At 37.0% G+C, this 12,897-nt stretch overlaps 1 long non-coding RNA gene across 1 annotated transcript in view; it reads left to right on the forward strand.

Annotated features, from left to right (window-relative positions):
* The window catches only part of LOC111091754, a 42,311-nt gene extending 30,793 nt beyond the window's left edge, over positions 1 to 11,518 (forward strand). The window contains exons 4-5 of the long non-coding RNA XR_005376051.1: positions 8,971 to 9,075; positions 11,389 to 11,518. This is a non-coding gene — a long non-coding RNA (uncharacterized LOC111091754). The remainder of the gene's footprint in view (positions 1 to 8,970; positions 9,076 to 11,388) is intronic.
* The last annotated feature ends 1,379 nt before the right edge of the window (positions 11,519 to 12,897 follow it).

Here is a 12,897-nt window from a genome sequence, read left to right on the forward strand (position 1 = left end):
TGCTTTGTCGAATATTAGTTGACCATAAAGTTGAGGGTCCACTTCTGGATTCTCTATTCTGTTCCATTGATCTATGTGTCTGTTTTTGTGCCAGTACCACACTGTCTAGATGACCACAGCTTTGTAGTACAACCTGAAATCTGGCATTGTGATGCCCCCAGCTATGGTTTCCTTTTTTAAAATTCCCCTGGATATTCGGGGTCTTTTCTGATTCCACACAAACCTTAAAATAATTTGTTCCAATGAGTATTCTAGAGTCTAAGGAGCCGGACCTCTCGTCATAGTCCTCCTCGGTGTACAGGGACTGCTTGGCCACGATGGGAAATATATATATATATATATATATATATATATATATATATATATATATTCATTGGTTGATGGATATTTGTTTTTTTTTCATAGTTTGACTATTGACAATGCTGCTGTAAACATTGGGGTTCTTGTACCCCTTCACATCTGTATTTTTGTATCCTTTAAGTAAATACCTAGTAGTACAATTGCTGGTTCATAGGGCAGTTTTATTTTTAACTTTTTGAGGAAATGCCATGCTGTTCTCCAGGGTGACTGCACAAGTTTGCATTCCCACCAACAGTGAAAAGAGTTCCCCTTTCTCTGCATCCTCACTAAAATCTGTTATTTTTTGTGTTGTTAATTTTAGCCATTCTGACAGGTATGAGGTGGTGTCTCATCATGGGTTTGATTTGCATTTCCCTGATCATGAGTGATGTTAAGTATTTTTTCATGTGTCTGTTAGCCATCTGGATGTCTTCTTTTTCTTTTTTTAAGATTTTATTTATTTATTCATGAGAGACATACATTGAGAGAGAGAGGCAGAGACACTGGCAGAGGGAGAAGCAGCCCCCATGCAGGGAGCCTGATGTGGGACTCCATCCCGGGACTCCAGGATAATGCCCTGGGCTGAAGGCAGGCGCTAAACTGCTGAGCCACCCAGGGATCCCCTGGAGGTCTTCTTTGAAAAAATGTCTATTTATGTCTTCTGTCCATTTCTTAACTGGATTACTTGTTTTTTGGGTGTGGAGTTTGCTAAGTTCTTTATGGATTTTGGATACTAACCCCTTTATCAGATATGTCATTTGCAAATATCTTCTCCCATTACATAGGCTGCCTTTTAGTTTTGTTGATTGTTTCTTTCCCTGTGTAGAAGGTTTTTATATTGATGAAGTCCCAATAGTTCGTTTTTGCTTTTGTTTTCCTTGCTTCTGACAATGTGTCCAGTAAGAAGTTGCTCTGGTCTAGGTCAAAGAGGTTGCTGCCTGTGTTCTCCTATAGGATCTGGATGGCTTCCTGTCTCACATTTAGGTCTTTCATCCATTTTGAATTTGTTTTTGTGTAAGGATCCCCTATTAGCTAGTATCTTGTTGAGAGTTTTTGCATCTGTGTTCATCAGTGATGTTGGTCTATAATTCTCCTTTTTGGTGAGAATTTGGTGAAGTCTTTGTCTGGTTTTGGAATTAAGGTGATGCTGGCCTCATAAAATGAGTTTGGAAGTATTCCATCCCTTTCTATCCTTCAGAACAGCTTTAATAGAATAGGTATTATTTCTTCTTTAAACGTTTGAATGAATTCCCCTGAGAAGCCATCCGGCCCTTGACTTTTGTCTCTTGGGAGGTTTTTGATGACTGCTTCAATTTCCTCCCTGGTTATTGGCCTGTTCAGGTTTTCTATTTCTTCCTGTTCCAGTTTTGGTAATTTATCGATTTCCAGAAATGCATTCATTTCTTCTAGATTGCCTAATTTATTGGCATATAACTGCTCATAATATGTTTTTAAAATCGTTTGTATTTCCTTAGTGTTGGTTGTGATCTCCCTTTTATTCATGATTTTATTAATTTGAGTCTTTTCTCTCTTGTTTTTAATAAGGCTGGCTAATGGTTTATCTATCTTATTAATTCTTTCAAAGAGCCAACTCCTGGTTTTGTTGATCTATTATGTAGTTCTTCTGGTCTCTATTTCATTGAGTTCTGCTCAAATCTTTATTAACTCTCTTCTTCTGCTTGGTGTAGGTTTTATTTTCTGTTTTTTCTCCAGTTCCTTTAGGTGCAAGGTTAGCTTGTATATTTGAGTTCTTTCCAGTTTTTGGATGGATGCTTTTATTGTGATGTATTTCCCTTTCAGGACTTCTTTTGCTGTATCCCAAAGATTTTGAACAGTTGTATCTTTTCATTAGTTTCCATGAATCTTTTAAATTAAATCTTTTTAATTCTTCTCTAATTTCCTGGTTGACCCACTCATCTTTTAGTAGGATGCTCTTTAACCTCCACGTGTTTGAGTTTCTTCCCAATTTCTTCTTATAATTGAGTTCTAGTGTCAAAGCACTGTGGTCTGAAAATATGCAGGGGACAATCCCAATCTTTTGATATTGGTTGAGACCTGATTTGTGACCCAGTATGTGGTCTATCCTGGAGAAAGTTCCATGTGCATTTGAGAAGAATGTGTATTCAGTTTCATTTGGATGCAAAGTTCTGTATATATCTGTGAAATCCATCTGGTCCAGTGTATCATTTAAAGCCCTTGTTTCTTTGATTATGTTGTAATGTGGTGTTGAAGTCTCCTACTATTAGTTTATTATTATCTAAGTATATCTTTACTTTGGTTATTAATTGATATACTTGGCAGCTCCCACATTAGGTGCATAAATATTCATGATTGTTAAGTCCTCTTGTTGGATAGACCCTTTAAGTATGAGATAGTGTTCCTCTTCATCTCTTACTACAGTCTTTGGGATAAACTAATTTATCTGATATGAGGATTGCTACCCCTGTTTTCTTTTGAGGATCACTTGAATGGTAAATGGTTCTCCAACCTTTCATTTTCAGGCTGGAGGTGTCTTTAGGTTTAAAATGAGTCCTTTGTAGACAGCAAATGGATAGGTCTTGCTTTTTTATCCAGTCCAATACACTGCGTCTTTTGATGAGATCATTTAGCACATTCATGTTCAGAGTAACTATTGAAAGATATGAATTTAGTGTCATCAAAATATCTATTCAATACTTGCTTTTGTGGAATTATTTCTTTGGTATTCCTCTTTTTTTACAGGGTCCCCCTTAATATTTCTTGCAGAGCTGGTTTGGTGATAATATATTCTTTAAGTTTCTGCCTATCTTGGAAGCTCTTTATCTCACCTTCTATTCTGAATAAGAGCTTTGCTGGATAAAGTATTCTTGGCTGCATGTTCTTCTCATTTAGGACCCTGAATATATCCTGCCAGCCCTTTCTGGCCTTCCAGGTCTCTGTGGAGAGGTCTGCTGTTACTCTGATATTTCTCCCCTTATAAGTTAAGAATTTCTTATCTCTCGCTGCTTTAAGAATTTTTTCTTTATCTTTGGAATTTGTGAGTTTCACTATTAAATGCCGAGGTATTGAATGGCTTTTATTGATTTTTTGGGGGGGAACCTCTCTATCTTCTGGATCTGAATGCCTGTTTTCCTCCCCAAATTAGGGAAGTTTCAGCTATGATTTATTTAAATATGCTTTCTGGCCCTCTGTTCCTCTCAGCGCTTTTCTGCAACCCCAATTATACGTAGTTTCTTCCTTCTGAGGCTATCATTTGTTTCCCTTAGCCTTTCCTCAGGGTCTTTCAATTGTTTTTCTCCTTTTTCTTCAGCTTCCTTCCTTGCCATCAACTTGTCTTCTATGTTGCTCAATCTTTCTTCAACCTCATTAACCCTCATCGTTAGGACCTCCAGTTTGGATTGCATCTCATTTAATTGATTTTTAATTTTGGCCTGATTAGTTCTAGATTCTGCAATCATGAAGTCTCTTGAGTTCTTTTTTTTTTCCAGAGCCACCAGTAGCTTTATAATTGTGCTTCTGAATTGGCTTTCTGACATTGAATTGTAATCCAAATTCTGTAACTCTGTGTCAGAGAGTACTGTTTCTGATTCTTTCTTTTGGGGTGAGTTCTTCTTTCTAGTCATTTTGCTCAGTGCAGAGTGGCTGTATGAGTGGGCTGAGTCAAGAATATCAACCACGACCTAAGTAAATTTCACCTTAGATGATTCTGATGAGGTCAGAGACCAGGAAATGAAAACGAAGATCAGAACAAAATAAAACAAAAGGACCACTAAAGTGAAAAACAAATGTTAAAGCAAAGTAGTAAATAATAAAAGGCCAAGAATCCTAAAGAAGAAGAAAAAAAAGAAAAAAAGAGAAGAAGGATAAAAAGGGGGCCTGGGAGATGGTGGTGGTGATGATGTTGTAGTGGAGGGAGAATGTAGTCTACCTGAGGGGCCCTAGGGGGTTATCCTCTTGGTTCTGCATGTATTAAGTTCTGTCTGTTAGAAGATGCTCAGTCCCAAATTTATATAAACCAGCAAACATATTGTAGAAAGCCCCACATCGACCATCCAAACATAAACGAGATAAAAGAGGCCTGCAGAATGGGAATAAGAGAGAATATAATCTCACAGAATGAACCAGCATGGTATTACACTTGGTTCTGGGTACATGCTGGTCATGTTTTAGAAGGTACTAACTTCCACCATTGTAGAACAAAATGAGGTAGAGAAAACAAAAAGCACAAAACATACCTCGTATATCTCCCAAAAATAAACTGACTATGTTGAAGGGAATCTAGAAGTGGAACATATGTAAGATGTAATTATAGAAATATGAAAATAAAAAAGGAAGAAACTTAAAAATGAAGAGGTGGTAAAATATTATAGTTAAGGTGGGAAAAGAGAAAAAATATTAGAAACTTTTAGTCTGATATAAAAATGAGTTGTACTGGAAAAAGGCGGGGGGGGGCGGGGAAGAGGGGAGACTCTCTAGTTCTATATACTGTAAATCTTTTGATTTCCCCTTGAGCTTTCCAGCCCTGCTTGATCAAGAACTTGCTCTTGCCCTGTCCTTCCAGCTGGTCTTCTAGGGGAGGGGCCTGCTGTGCTGATTCTCAGGTGTGTGCACCTGGGGGAGCTGCCCCAACCCCCTGCCGGATGCTGGACTCCTTGGGAGCTGTTCACCCCTTGAGGCCCCTGTTCCCTGGGGCCCCGCTCTGTTCCAGGCACAGGGTGACACCAAGAGGAACACCACTGGCGGCGGCCAGCTCTCCAGCGGGGAGTCAGTTCGGGCAGTAACTACCGCAGCTCCCAGTCCACACTGGCCTGATGCTCTGGGGGCGGGGGGTGCTGACCTGCACAGCTTGGGGGCGCCCGGCAGCAGGAGTGTCCTCGATGTCCTGGGCCCTCCCTGCCTCCACCTGTCCCGGGGGCAGCACAGGATCCTGGCTGTGTACCCTAATGTCCTGGGATCCAGGGCCTGTGCTGCTGGAATCGTGCTCCCAGGCCGCGGCTCTGGAAGGCAGCAGGGCGCAGCCCCCTCCTCCCTGAGCCGCGCCTGACCCCCCAGCTTCTCCCGAGGCCCCGCCAGGTGCGCTCCAGCCCTTTACTGAGCTCAACGGAGGTGTGTGAGGTGCTTCCCCCCCAGGTGCACTTCCTCTATTAGTGACTACGGGAGACTGGAGGCTCCACTGCCCCTCCTGCGATCCTGCCCGAGCTCCCTGCTAAGTGCCTTTCCATCCAGGAAGGATCTGGTGCAGATTTCTTAAAGTTCCTGCTTCTCCAGGCCGGGCTTTCCTGTCCCCCGGGAGGCTTTCCCCGAAGCTGGCCTTAGCCTGGCTCCTCGAGGGGCCCCTCCCCCACTGGTTCCTTTTTTTTTTTTTTTTTTTTTTTGTAATTTTTCCTGCTTTCCTACCTTGTTAGAAGCAAAAACCCTTCTCTCTGTAGCATTCCAGCTGTTCTCTTGTTAAATCTCAGGTTGGATTCGTAGGTGTTCAGGATGGTTTGAAAGTTGTTACTCTGTGTGATGGGTGTAATGATATCACCATTTTCCATATGAATCGGCTCTGACCGAGGGTGGAGAGATGAGGCGGTGGGATGGGGCAGCGGGGGCTGACCTGGGGTGCGGCTGCGGCTTCCTTCCTGCCCTGGCTACCCAGCTGCAGAGAAGGCTGCATCCTGAAATTTGTAAGAAGCTATCTCTACAATATATACCACAAAATGGCCACCAGCAGGTAAATTTGTGTTCTTTAGAGATCCAGATGGAATGGCCGGTAAATGGCTGAAGTTCCCTACAGGGATATTTGGGAAAATATTTTAGGAAATGCTATAGAAAACCTTTCAGAATAGCAACACACAATTTTCAAATTGCCAATTATGGCTAAAGGGACTGTGACTCCTTAGTGGATAGGAAATTTTGAGCATCTTAATTGATGTATAGTTGGTTCTTTAGGAGAATTAATGCACCTTCACCATGATAGAATTCTCAATTATGCCCTGTGGGAACTAGGTTAAGACTAAGAAATCCCAAGCTTTTGTCTGCAAAATTCAGATGCACTTATGAAAATAATATACTATTTTGAATAGAATTCTTATAATTTCATTGTATAAAGTTTGAGAAACTCAGAAAAGATCAAAGATAAAAATAACTAGATTCTGTTCCCTTTCTCCAAAAAACTATGGTTAATATTTGGATGTATGTTTTTTAGTGCTTCTATCATTTTCTTTATGACATATAGGTGCTTCCAATGTATGTCATTATCAAATAATGGCAATTTAATCATCTTCCCTATGTAAGACTAGTTCTTTTTTTAAAAATCTTTTTACATCATATGTAATTTTTAAAAAACTGCTAATGTAGAGAATAATGTTAATAGGGGTAATAGTGGGTAATAGTAATAATTGTTTCTGACTTTATTGGAAATATTTCTGTCATAATCAAATGTGACATTAACTATTGTTTGAGATAGATATCATTTTCTATCTCCTCTGTCTAGATACTCCTTACTATATTAAATAATTATCTCTTGATTCATAGCTGATATCTTATAAATGAACGTTGAATTTAATCACATGTATTTCAATTTCTATTAATATTGTCTATTTCATTTCATTTTTGATGCAATAGACTATATCAGCAGATTTTCTAATATTTAACAATTATTCTATTATTGGGGCTAACTATACTTTTCTATTGTATGTTGTTATCCTAAGATAGTAGTGGGTTTCATGGATTTGTGAAGATTTTACTCTATGTATAATTTAGATAGTCTTGTAGTCGTATTTCGAATAGCATATTTCGGAACCTTTGGCAAGAAAATTTTCCATTGTTGAAGTAGTTTAACCAAGCATCACATATTAATATTATTCATTAATACCTAAATACTCTGATTAAATTCCGTAGCTACAGACTTATTTTACTCAAACTTAACATTTTCTAATGATGTTTAACTAGATTCCCAATTTTCCCAAAGAATATTTAGTATAATCTTAGATAACTAAAATTCTGTAGAATGTTCTTCAGGAAATATTAATTTCCTGTTTTCCTGTGGGGGTATCTTTTATGATGCAAGGTTCTCTAAGGAAAGAAAGATGGTTTCATCTATTTTTGTGTGCCTGATTTAATTAGCACTGTAAATTTAAATAGCACTGTAATTCTTGACTCATTTAATTTGCTGATAAGCATATGTGGGAAGAATAAAGTTTTGTGTTAAAGGCACTTTTATGAAAACATTGCAAGTACTATCCTGGTTATAGTTCTGTTTCAGTTTTCTAATACTTCTAGAATAAATTCTGATCTTCTGTATCTTTCTCTGAAAATAATTGATACTAAAATATTTCAAATGCATTAACATAGAACTCTATTAATGTTCCATTATAACTAAGAAAAAACTCTTGTAGTTGTATCTTCTTTCAAAGATCTACTGCAGCATTTGCCATTTATTTTGTTTTAAATAATCTCATTACAAGTTTGTGTATTGAGGGCACCTGGGCAGCTTAGTTGGTTAAGCAACTGTCTCTTGATTTCAGCTCAGACCATGATATCAGGGTTGTGAGATGGAGCCTATGTCAGACTCCATGCTGGGTGTGGAGCCTGCTTAAGATTCTCTCTCCCTAAAAAAAAAAAAAAAAAAAAAAAAAATCTCTCTCCCTCTCCCTATACCCTTCTTCCCCAACCTCTCTCCCTCTCTTAAAAAGAGAGAGAGATAGAGAGAGGAAGAAGAAGAAGAAGAAGAAGAAGAAGAAGAAGAAGAAGAAGAAGAAGAAGAAGAAGAAGAAGAAGAAGAAGAAGTTGTTTATTTTATTAGTCTTTTTGATTAATCCTTTTTTTTTTCCTGGCTCTTGAATTTACTTTTCAATTCTATTGTTATTTTGCTCTGTAATTTATTAACTTTTGTCTTTTCATTATTTCAGGATATTTTGTTCTTTACTTTCCTAATTTTAGTTGAATTCTGATATATCTTGATTATTTCTTATAAATGAAGGATTTTAAGATTATGAAGTATTGTTTCTTACAAATGAAGGAACCTAAGATTATGCATTCTGAGTATTATTTAAAAAATTCCCATAGGCAAGTAGCGTTCACACTTTATTATTTTAAAAGTTAGTCTTAATTGCAATATTGCAGAGTTTATTTTTTCTTTGATTCAAAATTATTGGGAGTTTAGAAAAAAATATTTGCATGTGAAACAATTTTTTAAACTTTAGTCATAAAGTTCTGATTTTAATTAATTCAGTGGCCTTGAATTTTCTTTTCAGGTAACAATGGACTAAAATAAGTGCCTCCTTATTTTAGCTTGATGTGACAATATTTTTGGCCATAGCACATACACATCCATTTACTTCATCTTCAACTTACTCTTTTGGGACTTTGTTATTAATAGTCCTATGTCCTGGTGATTTTCAAGTCTATAAGGAAATGGATAATAGCCCTTTTTCAAAAAAGATTGAATAGCCCATCTTAGATCATTCTAATTATTGCAGCAGCTTCTTTAAATTCTTCTGCAGCATAATTATCTATATAACTGTGAACCTTTTATATCCATCCCTTATTTATTCTCATTTATTTCACAAGTACTTGGCATATTGTCTTCAAAGATAGCTACTGTCCAACTATCCTTCTGTCTAACTATACCTTTAGTAATGTGACTTTACCACTCCTTTTATCAAGACATGAAGTCTCTTCCCCCTCTCTTTGATCTGTGCTGGTCCTGTGATCTGCTATGACCAGTGGAATGCAACAGATGTGACATTGTGTGACTTCTGACCTTAAATGGTAAGAGGTTTTGGTGTTTCTATTTCTACCCTCAGGAAGATGCTCAGTCTAGACAACCATATGATAAGGGCAGATTACAACTACAGATTAAATGGGAAATAGGTGCAAGGATTAGAGCCCCATATATGTGAATGTGCCATCTTGGACTGTCCAGGCCCAATTATGCCAATGTCATTTGGAGCAAGAGCCAAGTTTTCTCTTATAAATCTCACTCAAGTTCCTGACCTGCAGAATTATGAGCAATAAAATGGTAGTTGTTTTGGCCACTAAGGCTTGGAATAGAGCCATTAATAAAACAGAGACAAAAAACAGGTAGGTATAAGGCATTAAAGGGAAAGAAATAATGTAAATTTTGATTGTGCCAATTTTTAAGGCAGTTTAATTTATTTGTTCTGAATTGTGTATCTTGGCCTTCTATGTTATAGTAAAATAAAATTACCAAATTAAAAAAAAAACAAATAGTAAGGGAATGACAATTCCATATTTTCTATATCTAAGAAAAATATCACAAATTGAGGAAACGACTAACAAATGACAGCCCTACAAAATGTGGCATCAACATGCTATACAAAATCTGTGGTCTTTTCTCATGAGGAAAAAGCTAGCTTTGGAGTAAAGTATAATATTTCAAAGAAGATATGTACATCAATAAAGGTTTTATTGTTTTGATTCTTCCCTTCCTTCTTTGCTTCCTTCCATTCGTCCTTCCTTTTAGTGTATGGGCTGGCCATATATAAAAGAAAAGAACTCAAAGTACCAAAATGGATTTTTGGTCCTGTTCCTTTAAGTAACTAAATTCCACATTTTGATTGGTTGGAAACGATTTCCTACCTCACTGTCACCTCTGACAGCCACACATGGGAAGTTGTGTCTTTATTTATTTATTTTTATTTCTTCCATTAGTGTCTAAATAGCAGCAGCTTGTACTGAATTACTTCAGGGATAGTCTCTCCTTCTTTCAAAAGAAAGTCATTCATTAGGGTGCCTCACCTTTACCAAGAGACATGTTCTCAGCTTCATGATGGCTGGCAGCCAGAGAAGCAATTTCCTTTCTTTTAAAAGGGGTTGGAAAGCATCTGATTGTATCAGGAAGAGGTATTTCAGTTTTCAAGGTGAAAGGACACTTGCTTCTTTTATAGATAATGGAAGAAATAAGATACATTAGTGAAAGGCAGAGGGCATACCAATTAAAAGTATCCAGGAAGGGCAGGGCATAGTCTGTCCACAGGTTATCTCAATGTAAATTAGCAGAGCAGGTAATAATACCAGTTTTCTCCTTTACAACTTAAATAATTCAGATTTTAAGACAGGTGTTTTAAAAACATTTTTGTCTTTACCAGAACAATTGATAATACAATATTTATTCTTAAATTTTGTTTCCCTTTCATAGACTAATATTTAATGTACAGAATTATTTAGCATGCCAGGAAAAAAAGCCCTTTCCATTTAACTTATTTTTACCCTGGCCTTTAGAATTCTGTTTAAGAGAAAGAAAACATGAAGTTTCCTAGAACTAGTGGGTGTAAGAATAGTAGCTATTGAAATTATCTGTAATTGTTATGAATCTAAGAAAAAACAACATAAAGGAAAACCCACACAGGTATTTAATTAATATTTATTGTCTACCCTTTCCCACAAATTCTTTCAAGCAACGCTGTTCAATAGAAATATGTGAGCCACAACTATGAGCCACCTGTGTAATTTTAAATTTTCTGGTAGGCATACTTGAAAAAAGAAAACAGCCAAAAGAAGCCTGCAATGTATTTGATTTAGCTTGATATACTCAAATGATATCACTGCAATAAGCAATCAATATAGACATTATTCATGAGATTAAAAAAATTTTAGGTGAGTGTAGTTGACACATAATGTTTACATTAGTTTCAGGTGTACAACATAGTAGTTCAACTTTCCTATATGTTATGCTCTGCTCACCACAAGTATAGCTACATCTGTCACCATGCAACACTATTACAATATCATTAGCTATATTTCTCATGCTGTGCCTTTTATTCCTGTGATTTTTTTATTCCATAACTGAAAACCTGTCTCTCCTACTCCCCTTCACTCATTTTGCCCATCCCCCCACCCCATCCCCTCTGCAACCATCAGTTTGTTCTCTATTTATAGGTCTGATTCTGCTTCTCATTTGTTTATTCTTTTTTTCTTTCTTTCTTTCTTTTTTTTTTTTTTTTAGATTCCTCATATGAGTAAAACCATATGGTATCTGTTTTTCTCAGCCTGGCTTATTTCACTTAGCAGGAGATAATTTATATTCTCTTTTATTCTGTCTTCAAAATCTATTGTGTATAGATGCTACATATGACATATCTCCTTTAACTGCAATAGCCAAGATATGGAAGCAACCTCAACGTTCATCAATAGATAAATGGATAAAGAAGATATATGTGATAATATACGTACAATGGAATAATACTCAGCCATAAAAAAGAATGAAATCTTGTCATTTGCAACAACATAACTCAAAATAATAAACTTCCATGCAAAGAATTGTCTAGAGCTTTATTTCTAATACACATTTGATTATGTAGAGGATACTTAGAGCTTTATGAGTATCATAGGATAAGCACCTACTCTTCTGTAGGAACTTTTTGAGATCAGATGTTACAAAACAAAAATGACACATATTATGTCCTAAAGGTGCTTACAGTCTAATGTAGAAATGTAAAAAAAAATTCTTTGTTAAACGTGTAGCTATGCAGAGAGATACGTAGAGATGCAATGAAGAGGTGGTTACATTTAGTGGAGGGGAGGGGTTGTCCTAGAAGACTTCATACAAAGTTGATTTTGAAGAAGCATTTTAATGTAGATGTTCCCAGTTGAGTATGGACATGGGGAAGAAAAAAGGAGAATGTAATTCTGGAATGATGTTGCAATCTGAATGTAAGTACAGATGTGCAATCCAGAAGCTGGAAGAAATACACCATGGTTAAGGTGTAGAATGCAAGGTGGGATGACAAGAACTAAAGTGGGGTAAGTAGCTACTTGCCTAATTACGGAAAGCCATGAGCTAGTGGACTTGGACTTTATCCTACAGGTAATAGGAAGCTATTGAAAGATTTCAAGCCGTTGAGTAAAATGACAAGATTTGTATTCTAGGTTAGATAACCCTCATAGCACTGTGGAAGATGAATTAAAGATACAGGAAATGAGAGGGCTGATACTGGGAATTAGGGTATTACTTCTGTCTGTGAAAATGCTGGTGGGATGAGGCTTTGAGAAGAGACAGCAATGGGTGGGAAGAAGGGATCAAAGAAGGATAAGGAGAGAGATTAGCAAAATGTAGGTATAGTTGACAGATGTGGGGCTAAGGACAAAGAAGGATACTAGGATTAATCCCAGGGTTGGTCCTTTATTTCCATGTGAATTATGATGGTTTTCAAGAAAAAAAAGAACCCAGAAAGATAAGGAGATCTGGGAACAATTCTGTACACAATTCTTGTCAACAGTTAACAGTGACATGGAATACCCATAGATCAAATGAAATAAGGACTGAAAATAGCCCGTTAGAAAATAGTGACCTTTACTGGAACATCTACAGTCATGGGGAGAATATAAACTTATTTTAAGTCATTTGAAGGAGTTAATGGCAGACAATAGAGACAGCAATTTCAGATCATTCTTTTGAAGATTCAGTTACCAAGGGGAGAAGTATGTGTGCAGTAGCAATTGATGGACATGATGAGGTAGGGTACGATTTTCTTGATTACTTAATTAATCTATAATATGGGAGAGCCATTGGGGCGCCTTGGTGGCTCAGTCTGTTAAGTATTCAACTCTTGATTTCTGCTCAGGTCATGA

This window comes from Canis lupus, chromosome 22, assembly GCF_011100685.1.
Source record: "Canis lupus familiaris isolate Mischka breed German Shepherd chromosome 22, alternate assembly UU_Cfam_GSD_1.0, whole genome shotgun sequence".
Classification (NCBI taxonomy): domain Eukaryota; kingdom Metazoa; phylum Chordata; class Mammalia; order Carnivora; family Canidae; genus Canis; species Canis lupus.